Below are 13,434 nucleotides of genomic sequence, written 5' to 3' on the forward strand. Positions count from 1 at the left end.
CGTTGGCACAACATGGCATTTGAAAAACAAAAACAAGTATTTGCTTCTCTTCACTAGACAATATATGCAGCAGGATTGAAAACTACCCACCAGTTATAGATACTGGAAATTACTCCACAAGTTGCATGAATCAACTGGATGATTCAGTCTAACCTATGTCTAACCTACACTGAAGTTTGTTAAGGGTGTTGGGAATTGTAGCTCTGTGAGGGGGAAACTACGGTTCCCAAGATACTTTGAGATACTTCTACTGTATAAATGTATGGTATGTACATAGGCTAGAATTGGGCCACCCACTCACATACACATTGGAAGGTGTTGGTATTTTTCACACAGCCGAAGGTAGAAGCTTTGAGTTGACTCTGTAGACCCAAAACATCCATGGCACAGCTATGGAGTGAGTATACTTTATATCACTGGCTGTTGAGGGGACTGCTGCTTGGGTTGTGTGTGAGTTTGCTTACTGCCCTGTTATGCTTTCCCAGCTCTGTGACATAGTTGGGCACTTTTCCAGTTTAATGTAGAAATATTTTGTATTTATTTTTGTTCAGGTTGCCCAAAGGCTTTACGGGGCATACATTTCCCATCAATGGAATGTTATTAGTGTTAGTAATATTAAATAACACCTGAAAGAGCAATGAGCAGCAAGCAAACACCAATTTTGTCTCCACAGGGAAAGGATTGCATAGTTACTTCCCATTCTCTAAAATGCCATCTGTTTTGCTAGTTACTAAGGAAAGAAAGGAGAAAAATATTCAAAAGACTTGAAATTTTTCATTAAAGAACCTCTGTTTAGGAAAAGAGTACTGAATACAAAAAAACACATAAACATTGAAACTTTGAATGGTTCACCTGCATTATACTTGTTGAAAGTACCATTTTCAGTGAAGACAGACAAATAATCACAAATTGATGTTTGATCACCTTTGGACTTTATCATATTCTAAATGTCATTCTATATCCCACAGGACTTTGTGTATCCCTGGAATCTTCCATAGGTCAATGTGCTATCAAAGCCAGATTTCCTGCAGAGAATTTCAAAACCTTGTTTAAATGGTGGAAGGAGAGCAATTTTAGTGCCGCCGTATTAACACAGTTCTATGAAACATCATGGGAATATATCCACACATCCATGTGTGAAATATGTATGGTATGTGTTGCTTTCATGGCACTGTCCCACCTACAGAAGGCAACTCCATTAAGCCACTAATCCAAAACTAACAATGTTCCAAATGTCCATGATCTCATGAGCAAAGTCTGCCCATGCTTCAATGTTTCCATTTTCACACAGTCTCCCTACCAACACCAGCACCACGCTTTGCTGCTGTGTGGTTGGGTTCACTCATCCTGAGCTAATGGAAGAAATCTTGCACATTAGTACCACCAAGCTCTTTCAACAAGTTCTGATAAATTCCAAAAGTCAGTGAGCTTAATCTTTCATTAGCAATCTGGATAAGTGAGGCCCTGATGTTCCTCACAGGATTGGGCCCTGTAGGATTCCATATGTTCACCAATCTGGCTGTTCTTTGGCTCAGTGTAACATCAAATTTGCAAAATGCCCTTTTTCCTGTAAGTGAAATGCTATCCCAATAAACCTGCTCTTTCTCCTTGATTAGGTGAGATTTCTGCTCTCATCTTTGCTGTTGCCTTCACTTTTACTTTCAGTGGCACATCTGGCTGAAGAGGATGGATGTGTTGGGGGCTGAGGTGGTTCCTTTTAATTTCCTTTTCGTATCTTGTAACTTGCAGAAGGAAACAGACAAGAACAAACCAATACTCCTACCACTGATTCTCTACAATGAAATCTCACAGGGAATATTTTTTGTTGTGAGTATTGTATTAGCTGGTGCTTTTTCCCTTAAGCTGGGAAGCATTCAAGTCACTTCAGAGTCTCAGCATTTAATAGAAGGGGGAGAGTCCAAGACACTAGCACTTTGCTATTAAAGCAAACCTGAAGATGTGTAAGAATACTGAAAAGTAAATGGAAAATATCCTTGAAAATGTATTGGTTTTCACTGTGGTTAATTCCAACCCCTATCTAGTTATTAGGTTGACCCATGATTTATGAATCTATTGCTGGATAGGAATGTGAATTGTAGAATGTACCAGTATATGTATTTTACAAGCATAATAAGCTGCCTTATACTGTCCCAGGCTATTGGTCCATCTAGCTCAGTATTATCAAAACTGATTGGCAATGGCTCTTCCAAGTTTCAGGTAGAGGTGTTTCAGGTAGAACCAGCACAGCGACAGAGAGGCCAAAAGGCCCAGCAGGCCAGGCAGTTAAACGTCCCCTGGGCGCAGCACCAAGGGCTGCAATTGGTCAGTTGGTCCCGTGCCCAGGGGAACGCCCCTAACTCCTGCTGCCATTGATCCATTTGGCAGCAGGAAGATGACCCAGCCTGTGATAGGCTGGTTTCCCAGGGAGGCCCAGGGCCCACCTGCAAAGCCACCCACCCAATAAGAGGGCGAAAGGACTTCCCAGCCCTACCTCAAGATGTTAGAGATGGAAAGTGGAACCTCTTGCATGCCAACTCTACTACTAAGCTGTGGAATCAGTGCCCTCAAATGGAAATGATTGACTGGCCTTAAACATGACTCCTTGATTTTATACAGTGTGTCAGAACACCTCCCTCTAATGTCAGAATGCTATTGTTATGATAGAGTGGTCAGTTCATTTGTTGGGATATAGATTGCTTGATGTCTCTGTAAGAAAGCCTTGACAGCTGTCACCTTGGGATTTGGAACATCGGTATTCTGATGGCACACAGTTCTATTTCTCCATTCCATTTGAACCATGAGAAGCTATGAAGCAGTAGCAGTCGGCAAGGTTGCGGGGAGGGGAACTGTTCTGTTTACGTGATTTCCCAATACCAGAGTCACTGCTGGCTACCAAGAGGGAGAGTGGAGGGAAGAGGTGATGGTGGCAGTGCTTTAGTGACCTCCCGTCTGGACTACTGCAATGGCTGCCTTTTGAAGGAGGTATGGAAGCTGCAGCTAGCACAGAACCAGGTTGATGAATGAGGCAGCCTGAAAGTACTGCACTGGGTAGCAGTGAGCTACCTGGCCCAATTCAAGGTGTAAGTCATAACATACAAAGCCCTAAACAGCCTGGGACCCAAGCACCTAAAAGATTGCCTTTCCCAGTAGTCACCAACGCAGGCCCCACTGGTGGTGTTGACTCATGACATGGCCTACTTGGTAGTGACTCTTTTCCCACATAGGGAGTGCTCCCATCCCCAGTGAAGTGCGTCTTCCCTCCCTCATTATTCATATTTAAGCAGAATTTAAAGCACTCAATCAAGCCTCTGGGGGCTGAAGATTATTTCTAGCAAACTTGAAATATTTGTTTTGAGAACATTTGGCTGGTTTCAAAAAAACCAACAACACAACAACCTGTATTGTTTTGTTTTTTGCCACCCTGGGTGGCAGCAACGTAGCTTTAATGTATATTTTCCAATAATAGAAATGGACATCAGAGGCTGACTTGCTTGTTCAGCAAGTACACAACAAGTGACTGGATAATGGGCAAATTCTTAAGCTTATTCTGCAAAAATCTGGTGCAAGCCTCTCATCTCGTTCCCAAGTGGTTCCTGAATATACACTGCTATCTCCAACTCTCTCTCTCCCCCCCCCCACCCCCGCACACTTCTCATAATGATCTGGAGCCACTATTCTGATGTGTTGGAAGTATCCTAAGTAAACACCTTTCAGTAAACATTGGGTTTCTGTCCAAAAGGGGAGAGGAAGTCTAATCAGTCATCAGTATTTGGGATTGTGGCATAGATTTCTTGCAACCAGTATAGCTCCTTGGTTTGCATCCAGCAGTGGGAAGAATACTATGTTGGCTTGAACAACCAGTCTGAGCCAGACATGGAAAGTTGCTTGGCAGCAGCCATGCACAAAATCAGATACTCCCCCTCCATCAAGACATTTCTCATCGTTTTTGCCTTAGTCAGATTTCCACTTTACTGCACCAACCACTCCACCTCCAAACCTTGTCTGTCTATGAGATTAGTTCCGCTAATTTTTGAAAGCTCCCAGTGTCGAAGCAGAATGGATCTGTCATGAACTTGGTGGCCAGACCCAAATGTTCAAAACCTCCCATGAAATTTTTCCAGGAAATTCTAAAGCCAAACAGTATCGTGTTTTCTGACAGAATCACGGAGAGTTCTTGCATAATGCTGCATATGCGGCCTTGAGTCTAGCTTTTCTTTTCCATTTGCCAACTCAAGCATCTCAACGAAAACGCGTAATGTGGTCAAGGTTGCATGCCTTCCTTGTTCTTTATTCGCTTTCCCCTGCAGTTTCATATTCATCTTGGGTTTTCTCTTTATTTTTCTTCTGAGAGGCATGCTAAACCCAGCTGTGCTGCTTCACTTACATCACATTTATTCAAAACAAAATTAAAATGTAAAAGAGCAATACCTTTAAAAAAAAATCATATTCTTGAAATGAACAAGAGGCTGTTTTCAGATTTTTGTTGTTTTCTATCAGATGTTTCATTTGCTGAGTTGAACAAAGCAGGAACAGGGTATCAGGAGGATTCATTTATTTTGAAAAGGAAAGTTAAATACGCAGCTGTTCATGAGGGAGTCTTCTTCAGATGTATTCTGAATTTCAAACATACACATACATGTCCCACCTGAACTTTTCCATGTTCCTGATGTTTACACACTCATTTCTATTTAGATATAATCAGTCTTGTTTTCTTGTTGATCTCTCTATCTTTACTGAATCCTATATGCTTCTCAAGCCTCTTTTATACAGTATAGGAGGTACAGAGACCCTTAAGCTCTTCTCAGGTTCCTCTGCATGATATATTTAAAGCAGTATTATACCACTTTAAACAGTCACAGTTTCCCTCTGAAGAATCCCGGAAACTGTGGCTTGTTAAGGGTGCTGAGAATTGTTTGGAGCTTCAATTCCCAGAGTGATTTAATAATCAGTCCCTCTTTCCAAGAAATTCTGGAAGCCTGTGTGTCTGTCCTACTCTCCTTATAGGATTTGATAAATTCGTGGAGGATTAGGGTTCCCATATTTCAAAAAGTGAAAATCTTTTTCTAGTTTTGCCCAAACTAGTTTACTTTATAGAGCTTTTTTTGGCAAAATCACACACACAAAAATGACGCTTTTGAGCTATTTTTATGGAAAATCAGCAAAAACAACACTGCTGACATGGGTTGCCAGACATCCGGATGTTCCGGGATATTTTTGCCGATTTTCACCCAGACACTGCCTCCGACTGCAGTATTCCGGATATTTCTGGGAAATTCTGGACGTATGGCAACACTATGGAGGAAAAATCTATCAGTGGCTACAAGCCAGGATGAATATTCTCTACTTCCACTTTTTGAAGCAATGTGCCTCTGAATACTAGTTGCTGGGGAGAAGATTCTCATTGGCAGCTGGATGGCCAGTGTGAGAACAGGATGCTGGGCCATTGGCCTGATCCAACAGGTTCTTCTTCCATTATTGTGTGTGTATAAGAGAGAAAGAGTGAGAGAAGGGTGTCCCCACCTGCTTTTGGATGTGACCCCACCTGATACTGGCTTTGACCTACCACCACCAGTATGTGCCCCCGCTTCCCAAACATTTTCACTTTAGGAAATGCAGTCCTTGACTGTGACATGTTTGCCCACCCCAATTTTAAAGTGGGTGTGATGGCAGACAAATGGATGTCTTACATTTGAAACACATGCTTTTGAAGCAGACAATGGGACTGACTGATGGGGCACACGATCCTGCCTTCCTAAATGACACTATGAGGGGGGAAACTTGGAAGAGACAAAAGAAATCAGTGCATAAAATCTGTAAACAAAATAAGTTTTCTAGTTTTTTATAGACTGAGTTCTAGAAATATAAAAAAATCCGTAAAAATTAGGAATGGGTTAGAACTGCCTCACAGGAAGTGAGGTATCTAATGAGACCCTTGGCATAATGTGGGTGATATGCACATAATGAATGTACAATGAACTCTGACTGATTCAAGTGGAGCAAAGATTTTATCCATGTGGTGAATTTAACTTTTTGTTTCTCAGTGTTTATTCTCTCTTTTTGTCTCTCTGGCCTACTTTAATTCTAAGAAATAACATTTCTCAATCCCCACCTTTTCTTTTTTAGCTACTGACTTATTGCCCCAGCTAAGGGTCTGTTTTTTTCCACAGGCAGCAGCAAATGAAAATGAAGCTTTCCCATCACATCCATTTATCATTCTCATTGCCAGAATTAAGATTAATTAGGGTTGTCAGCACACAAGTGAACTCACAAATGTCAATTTCCCCTTTTCACTTTTTCCCTGTCAAAATAAATTGTATAACCATCACTTAATACTAAGCTCTTGTTTCCCTAATAATAGGCTGAGCGTTGAAGCCAAAGGGCTACTAAATGGAACTTCAGGAAAACATGTGGAACTTGAGAGGGGTAAACATGGCTTGGAGAACACTATCTCTACCAGGCTGTTTCTAGGATCAGAAAATGCCCCCAGAGGGATTTATAAGTGGCTGCGTCTCAAAGCAATCGTGGAGCACTACTACCCAGGGAATTGACATTCATAGCACCTGTGAGATAGTTAACATGCAACATCTTCCCACCTTTCCCCTTTGTGCAATTTCCTGCACCCACTTTCCACAGATTCCATTTACAGGGCAATATCTGATAGCTGGAAACAGATTCACAGCCCACTGTAAAAACGGTGCTGGAGAACAGCCAGTCTCCATCTTTTGTAATTTGCTTATTTCATCAATGAAAAACTCCAGGTGAGTTTATGTGATCAGCTTTCAGGAACAATGTCACCATGTGGTGTTTTACTGTTCCTCTCCTCTCCTCGTTACTCATTCCTTACAAAAGCACTCCAAGTAATCAATAGCAAGATACAACCCTAGCAGGGGAAATTCTAACTTTTAAGAGCTGCATTTCCTGTGTCAGCATTTCCTATGCCTATATTGTGGCGTGATATGAAGGGTGGAATTTTATGAATGATTGTCTAAATAGTTACCATCACCTAAAGCAAAGGGGGGGGGTGTACAAAAGAATAGATTCCTGCACATGGATCACTGTTCTGTTGCCACATGCAGAGAACAATGCTGCTCCCCCATATAGGCTGCTGTAGAATCTCTCGTAGTCTTTGATGACTGTTTCAAACAGACATGTCAATATTTGATGTTGCCATCCCTGATGGATGAAAGTCAATGCTTCAATTTATGCCACAATGCAGCAACACTAGGATCCCGAAGGACATTCCTGGATAAGCACTTGAAAAAGAAAGGGAGGCAGAACAATCCAATGGTCAATTGTGCCAGTGACTTGTTAGCACTGGCCTTGTGTTGTGCCAGTTGGCATGTTCCTTTACCTTGACATAAATTGGAGTATAGAATTGCACTGTAATTACTGTTAGCTTGCATTTTGCAGAATATAAAGCATTCACATGTCCTATTTGAACATATATTTACTAACCCTGTATTTAACAGCCAAGGTATATGAAATGATGACAAGGTTGTTTGCTGTCTAAACTCTTCTCATAAATATTTCACCTCTTATTCCTACTTAAGACCATTTTCACAATGTAGTCCTAATCTAGTGATCCCATAGATCATCATACACTCTTCTGTAGGAAAAGGGGGGAAGGGATGTGAAAATTTTCCCATACATCTCATCTCCTCCCATAATGAAGGGTGTGCTCATCTTACCCTATCCCTCTACAAAGTAGTTTTGGATAGAAAACTGCATTTCACAGCATATGTGTCAGAAGGTTTAGTTTTGACTGTCAGCTCTTTACTTTCCCACAGTCAATGTTCCAACCCAAACTCCGAGATGTACACACACACACCCTGTCTTATAATCCCCCCATCAACTCAGAAGTCTGTGGTGTAGCAGTGGCACCAGCAGTGGTAATAGTGGCAAGCCAAGTCTTTCAGTTTGTTGAAAACAAGCAGAGCTTCTCTCTCGCCACAGTCTGAGGCATTAATAATAATATTACTACTTTGTATTCATATAGTGCTTTCAAATGTTCAAAGCACTTCACATGCACACTCCAATTGCAGTCTTTACAACAATCCTGCAAAATGGGTAGTATTAGTAAGATGGAATGGGTACAGCTGAAAAATACACAGAATGGCATGTTGTGTGAATGCCTGAGATGTACAAATATCATGCAAAAGGGTACTAATGCTGTAATCTGCACTGTACATTTCCCAGTAGTCTATTCTGACCTTCAAAATCTCTGTTGTGTGTCAGTTTGCATTTCTTAGTGCAGAAAGTATTGGTCTGATGTGTAGAGATCTTTCCTATTCTACTTAATTCAAGAGGGTTCTGGAAGCTTCTGTGTGTGAAAGAAACAAGCAGAAGGTTCATGATTTTTGGGTTATTCCTTCAGAGAAGCTGAGTACAGGAGGTTTAAACTGGTTCTCTTATCTTTTTTTGTCCCGGTCATGCTGACTATAAAAGGAAGGCCAGAAGGAACCTGGGGTTCACTTTCTCTTTCTATCTCTTTTCCTTCTTGTATGGTGCTCTGTTTATAGTATGCTTAGTGTTAAGTTTAGTCTTATTACAGACGTACCTTGGAAGTTGAATGGAATCTGTTCCAGAAGTCCGTTCAACTTCCAAAACATTCAAAAACCAAAGCATGGCTTCTGATTGGCTGCAGGAAGCTCCTGTAGCCAATTGGAAGCCCCATCAGACGTTTGGCTTCCAAAAGAATGTTTGAAAACCGGAACACTCACTTCCGGGTTTCAATCGTTCAGGAGCCGATGTGTTTGGGAGGCAAGGCGTTCGAGATCCAAGTTACGACTGTATAAGTTATTGTAAATTTAAGTTAAGTCTGCTGCAACTGGATTTCTTAAAGACAGTGCCAATCCTGAATGTATTGGATTTGTGACCATTGTGCTCATTTGCCTTCATTAGCAGTAAAGTTCTGCTGGATGAAATACAATTGCCTCCGATCTATTTTGGGGCGAATCCTGCAACGTGTTTAAGTTGTTGCTCTGCTAACTACATAGGCGCCGACTCCATGGGGCCTGAGGGGGCCCGAGCCCCCTCAAAAATTCGTTTGGGGGGGCTCCGCCCCCCCAATAATTTAAGAAAATTATTACCGTATTTTTCCGGCATTCTGCCTCAGGGTCTTACTGCCCACCCTGCTCTGTTTCCTTGCTGTGTTTGCTCAAACGGAACAAAGAGCAGGGAAAGCCCCTCCCCTCCAGGCAGAGGGAAAGCAGAGTGTGTCTCTGTGCTCCGTGCAGGAGGGAGAGAGAGCGCGCGAGCGAGAGCGCGCGAGCTGGCTGACTTGGGTGGGTAGGTGAGGGAAAACTTTTGCCTTCCTTTCCTCCCTCCTCCTGTTATACCCCTCTCCTGCATTCTTAGCCAGCTGCTTCTCTGCACACCCCTCTCCTGCTCCGTGTCCCTTCTGTGTTTTTCCTTCCCTCCCCACTTAAAATGTGGTTAAAAAGCATGGATCCACATGGATCCTCAGGATCTTTGCATTGGGTCAGCCCAAATTCACCATCAGATCACATAGCAAGTCCATGGCTACAGCCTGCCCCCCAAAAATCACGCACCCACTGTTGCCTGGGGCTGCAATGGTGCAAAAATGTGGTTAAAAAGCATGGATCCACATGGATCCTCAGGATCTTTGCATTGGGTCAGCCCAAATTCACCATCAGAGCACATAGCATGTCCATGGCTACAGCCTGCCCCCCCAAAATCACGCACCCACTGTTGCCTGGGGCTGCAATGGTGCAAAAACGTGGTTACAAAACATGGATCCACATGGATCCTCAGGATCTTTGCATTGGGTCAGCCCAAATTCACCATCAGAGCACATAGCATGTCCATGGCTACAGCCTGCCCCCCCAAAATCACGCACCCACTGTTGCCTGGGGCTGCAGTGGTGCAAAAACGTGGTTACAAAACATGGATCCACATGGATCCTCAGGATCTTTGCATTGGGTCAGCCCAAATTCACCATCAGAGCACATAGCATGTCCATGGCTACAGCCTGCCCCCCCAAAATCACGTACCCACTGTTGCCTGGGGCTGCAATGGTGCAAAAACGTGGTTACAAAACATGGATCCACATGGATCCTCAGGATCTTTGCATTGGGTCAGCCCAAATTCACCATCAGAGCACATAGCATGTCCATGGCTACAGCCTGCCCCCCCAAAATCACGCACCCACTGTTGCCTGGGGCTGCAATGGTGCAAAAACGTGGTTACAAAACATGGATCCACATGGATCCTCAGGATTTTTGCATTGGGTCACCCCAAATTCACCATCTGTCTGTGGCCACAGCATGAAGCACAAAAATGATACATCCACTGTTTCATTCAGAATGTTTTTTTCCCTTGTTTTCCTCCTCTAAAAACGATGTGCGTGTTATGGTCAGGTGCGTGTTATAGAGCGAAAAATACGGTAGTTATATTATGCTTTGTAAAATCACAAAATTATGTTGGTATTTTTTATTTTCCTTGTTTGATGATAGTTACCTTTTAAAATACATTCAGTAATGAGTTAAAACAAATAATTATTACGGTAGTAAAAGAGGCGGCGCGAGTAGTTTTGCTCGGTGCGTGCGACTGGCCCAGCCCCTCTTTCCTTTTCCTCTCTTCTGCTCTCCCGCCGGGCGCCTGAGGGAGAGTTACTTAGCGGTTCTGAGGAGCCGCTGTTGTTTCGGCAGGGGAAAAACCGCCGCCCGCGAACCGCCGAGCTCCCTCTCTCTTTCCAGCCTCTCTCTCTCTCTCTCTCTCTCGCGCTATGGCCAAGGAGGAGGAGAAGCCCTTCAGCCAGTCTATGGCCGAGTGGCGGAGGTTCATCTACAACCCCAACAGCGGCGAGTTCCTGGGGCAAACGGCCAAGAGCTGGGGTGAGGAGGGCGAGCGAGCGCGCGCGCGGGGGGAAGGGAGGGGAGGGGGCGGCCGGCACGAGGGGCGGTGGGAGGCGAGGCGCGGCGGGCACTTGCCTTGCCCACCACGCATCTCTCTCCTTCTCGGTCTCTCTCCCTCCCTCAGCTGGCGAGGGGGCCACGAGGCGGGCGGCAGCAGCAGCAACGGGCCGGGAGCGGATCTTATAAAACTTCCCGGGGCAGGACCCCAGTATGGGCCCCCCCAATATTTTTTATAAGTCGGCGCCCCTGGCTAACTATACATTGTAGTTCTACTCTGGATCAATATTGAGTAGAACTTCCATGTCATTGTGTGCCCTGTCCCCCTCTGCATTGCAACTGGATCTTGCAAAATGAGTAATGTTGGTGTGAGGTTGTCCCATTACTAATCCTTCAGAATGACCTGCAACCAGAGCCATTCCTCCATCACCAGCCGCCATTAGCAAGTGGGTCATGGGTTGGGCCATGAGGTGGGCTATGGGATGGGCCATGGAAAGCAATCTGAGGGGAGCCAGTAACCTGGAACTAGAAACCATTTATGGTGTGCACACTGCCACTGCCTCATCATCCACTGCAGCAACACTACAAACCTGGTGTTTGCCCCCCCCCCATCTACTGTCCTGCCCCATGCCAGTCCTGCTAGGTAGCAGTGCCACTGCAGCCAGAAGAGTGCACAGTCACAGAGGCCCACCTCACACACCATAACTGCTAGGAACCATTGGAAAAAACATAAGTCAAGACCCATCAGGACTTAAGAAGAAACCAGAAGGCAGGGTCAAAAAAGACTTGAGTCAGAAGTCAGGACCGACCGAAAAATAGCAAAGGATACAGGATGACTATGTTGCTCACGCAAGGCTGGACTGGAAAAGGAAGCCCTTTCTACTTTTACCTGTCCAGGTGGATCCAACGGGCAGAGGCAAAGTATGTCACTGAGAAGCTGCCACTTGCAGTTTGATGGTTCAGCCCACAGATCCAGCAGCCCCTGGCAAGAAGAAAGGGGAACCTATGTGTGAATGTGCATAAGGCTCCTCCATCCAGTTAGGAACAATGATTGGACACAGTCCGGGATCAAAGGGAGAAGCCCTATGCACACATTCATCATGTTCTCACTAACAATGAATACTGGGATAGGCATGGTCATGTCTGTGTTGGGCTCCTGGCCAGTGGGCATGATCCTGCTTCCTCCTCACATATTTACTAAAAGTCAGTTTATGACTTACTTTAGACCAGTCACCATCTCTCAGTCTAACCTAACTCAATCCTGGATTGTTGTTAGAGATGGGTGAATCTGTTAGTTTTTATTTCTCCCAAGCTGGGGTGGCAAGTCCCATTTCACCACCTAAAGCAAAACAGGAGCACCCTGCCGCTGCCGCTGAAGCCCTCCTTTAACTGTGTTGCATAGCGGAGTCCACAAAGCACCGGCTTCCAGTGAGATCTCATGAGATTTCAGTGAGATCTCATGAGATCTCGCCAGAAACTGATCCCGTTGCCAGCACCACTTCTCCAGAAGTCACTTCACCTTGCCGCATGGAGTGACAATGCAAGTTGTACTTGCAAGTTTGTATATCTGCAAACAGGAGTGTGTAACATAAAATTGTTACAGCAAGAAGACTCAATGGCAGAGCCAGAGCCAAAATATGACCATCAACATGGGTAAGCCACTCATATAAGTAAAACACAAACATGGCTTCCATTTCTCTTTTTTCTAATCTTAGATTTAGTTCCACCCATTTCTACATCACCTTGCATGAAAATTCGTACACATTCTTGTGTGCATTTCCCCTAATAGATATATTTTTGTAAGCAGTAATAATAATCATAATCATAATCATAATAAATAATTTATTACTTATACCCCGCCCATCTGGCTGGGTTTCCCCAGCCATTCTGGGTTGCTTCCAACAGGAGATTAAAAATACATTAAAACATCAATCATTTAAAAACTTTCCTAAACAGTTTTGCCTAACATATACAATTGTTCCAATTGTAATGCATTTTTTGCTTCACACAGATTTTTAAATTTATAATATAAAGATCCAGAAAATATATAACCACCTAAAATATACTTAATTCTTAGCACATACGAAATATGTAGAGAAAAGATTTGATAGAGCATTTTTGGTACATTATTTTCACTAATACACACATTTTTGTGCATGTGCCCCCTAATATATGTATTTTTGTACATGGTTTTTGGTTGGAGAACTGTATAGAACAGTTTTTAGATTTTGAAGGATAGTTGTGTTTAGTTGGTGTTTTGGGAAACCAGATCAGCTCACATTTAAACCCAAATTTCTTCCCAATTCCTAGTTGCTGTGAGAGTAAAAGTGACAGAGAAGAAGCCTGAGTTCTTTGGGGGAAGGTTGGGATATGAATCTATATTTTAAAAAATCAGACCATATCATTGATACTCAGAATGTTCTTTTTTTAAAAAAAGGTGTATGTGTGCATTTTCCTTTAAAAAATAAAATCTTGCAGATTAAATGTAAATCAAAGAGAGAAAAATCCACAAGTCAGAAACACAGGGCTCAAGTGCCAGTGTATTTCTGATATCCGACAC

Source organism: Podarcis gaigeae, assembly GCF_964106915.1.
Source record: "Podarcis gaigeae genome assembly, chromosome: 1".
Lineage (NCBI taxonomy): Eukaryota > Metazoa > Chordata > Lepidosauria > Squamata > Lacertidae > Podarcis > Podarcis gaigeae.